Raw genomic sequence first — 2,707 nt, forward strand, 5'->3', positions numbered from 1 at the left:
CAGCTGGGTGGGACCGCATCACCTGTCCTGCTCCGGAAGGCCTGGCAGCCAGGGGCACAGCCTTCGCTGACTCCCAACTCTTCGTCCTCGCGGTGTGTGCCCACGGCATATTTACAGAGCTGTGTGCTTATTACTGGTGTTCATCTTTTTCTTCACCCCAAAAAGAAACCCATACCCTTTAGCAGTCATTCTTAATTCCTTCTTCCCGCCAGCAGTGGCGGCCACAATCCCACTCTGGACATTTCTGAGTGGGGGTCGCACATGGCGTGGTCTCCGGCTGGTGTCTCGTGATGCCCCCAAGGTCTCTCTCTACTGTGGCACAGATCGGTACTTTCCCCATTTGACGGCTGAATGCTGTTGTTGTGTGGCCAGAACGCTTCGCACATCCACACGTCACCTGATGGGCATTTGAGTCGTTGTCACTTTTTGGCTCTTGTGCACACCTTGTGCGTGTTTGTGTGTACCCGTGTGCCCATTTCATGGAGATAGATATCCAGGAGTGAAGTTGCAGGGACATATGAAAACTCCTTTCTTAGCATTTTAGGAACTGCTAAGCTGTTCCCAGAGCGATCGTACTATTTTACATCCCACCGAAAGTGTGTGAGGATTCACACCCCGCAGTGTCCTTTCCAGCATGTCATCTTTCTGCTCACAGCTGTCTGGTGAGTGGGAAATGGTAACTCATGCTGTTGATCTGCATTTCCCTTTGACTGACGATGCTGGGCATCTTTTCACGTGTTTGTTGGCCATTCGTGTATTTTCTTTGGAGAAATTTATCAATTCTTTTTGTCAAGTTTTAAAAATAGGGTCGTTTATCTTTTTATTGTTGAGTTTTAAGAGTTCTTTATATATCCCTGGTCTAAGTCTCTTACCAGTTATCTCATTTACAAACATTTTCTCTCAACTAGAGATTCTCTTTTCACTTTTGCACTGATGTCCTTTGAAGCACAAAAGTTTTATTTTTTGTTTTTAGATTTTTTTTGCCATAAGTGTGTGTGTGTGCTCACCAGAGAGAGAGAGAGAGACAGAAACAGAGAGAGGGAAAGTGAGACATCTCCCTGTGATTCCACCAGTAGCTTTATAGTTCAAGGTTTTGTGTTTAGATCCTTGATCCATTTTGAGTTGATTTTTGTTCACGGTGAGAGATAGAGGTCTGGCTTCATTCTTCTACAGGTAGGTATCCAGTTCTCCCAGCTCCGTTTGTTAGATTTTCTTTTTCCATTGGAGTGTCTTGTGGCTCTTTGTCAAAGATCAAAGTGGTTTGTATGTTTTGGGGTTTATTTTGGGGTTCAAAATTCTCTTCCTTTGGTCTACCTGTTTTTGTGCCAGTACCATGCTGTTTTGATTTTCACAGCTTTGTAATATGTTTTGAGGTCAGGATGCAAGATGCTTCTTACCCTTATTCCCTTGCACAGTATTGCTTTGGTGATATGGAGACTTTTATGCTTCCAGACAAATTTTATGATTGTTTTTTTCTATTTCTGGGATCAACATCTCTGGTAGTTTGATCAAAATTGCCTTGAATTTATAGATTAATTTGAATAGAGTTAACATCTTGATTATATTAATTCTTTCAATCCAGGAACATGGGATGTTTTTTCTATTTTTTGTATCATTTTTAATTTATTTTTTAAGTGTTTCACAGTGTTCACTTCTTTGGTTAGGGTTATTCCTAGATCATTTTCGTGGCTATTGGAAATGGGATTGTTTTCTTCAGTTCTGTCTTAATTTGCTCATTGTTATTGTATAAAAATGCTATAGACTTCTGTATGTTGATTTTGTCTCCTGCCATTTAACTATATTCATTTATCACTTCTGAGTTTTTTTGTGGACTATTTTGTATTTTCAATGAGTAGAATCACATCATCTACAAATAGAGATAATTTCACTTCTTTACCTACTTGGTTGCCTTTGATTTGACTTTCTTGTCTGATTGCATTAGCTAGAACTTCCAGTACTATATTAAAAAAGGAGTGGAGAAAGTGGACAGCCTTGTCTCGTTCCAGTTTAATCCGTTTACATTTTACGTGATTACTGGTGAGGTAGCGTTTATGCCTATCATTTTGCTAAGTGTTTTCTACATGTCTTATGCCTTTTTTTCTTCCTATCTTCCTTCATTACTGCATTCTTTTATGTTAAATAGGTATTCTATTTATCTATTCTATTCCATCCTTTTGTTCTTTCCTTTTCTTTTTATTGCCAGAGTGTATATACGTTTGCCAGAGAGAGACAGATGGAAAGGGAGAAGGAGGAAGCACTCTCAGTGGAAGTGGCCGCATCACAAACCTTTTTCCTCCATTTCTCCAGCCTGTTAGGATTCAGGGCAGGCTTGTGCCTTGCTTTTCAAGCTGTCAGGGCTAGGAGTTGAGCTACACACTTGGCTCTGTGGGATCAGGCTCCCTTAGCCACTAGGCCACAAGCCCAGACTCTTTTATGGTTTCTTTTCTCTGTTTGTTTTTTTTTGTTTTTTTTTTTTGTTTGTTTGTTTGTTTTTTCAGTCTGAAAACAGCCACTGTTTATTTACTGACCAGATTACAAAAACAATCGTGGTGGATACCTTAGTTCATCCTTCTAATAAGTCTGTTGATCTGGTCTTCCCTGTTGCCAGCATCTCCACCTTCTACAAAATGGGTGGTCTTTTTCTTCATTCCACCCTGTGGAGAAGATAATTTGAAGGGCCAAAGGAAGTTATTTGCTTCCTTAAAGC

This window comes from Tupaia chinensis, unplaced genomic scaffold (assembly GCF_000334495.1).
Source record: "Tupaia chinensis unplaced genomic scaffold, TupChi_1.0 Scaffold144022_1, whole genome shotgun sequence".
NCBI classification, from domain to species: domain Eukaryota; kingdom Metazoa; phylum Chordata; class Mammalia; order Scandentia; family Tupaiidae; genus Tupaia; species Tupaia belangeri.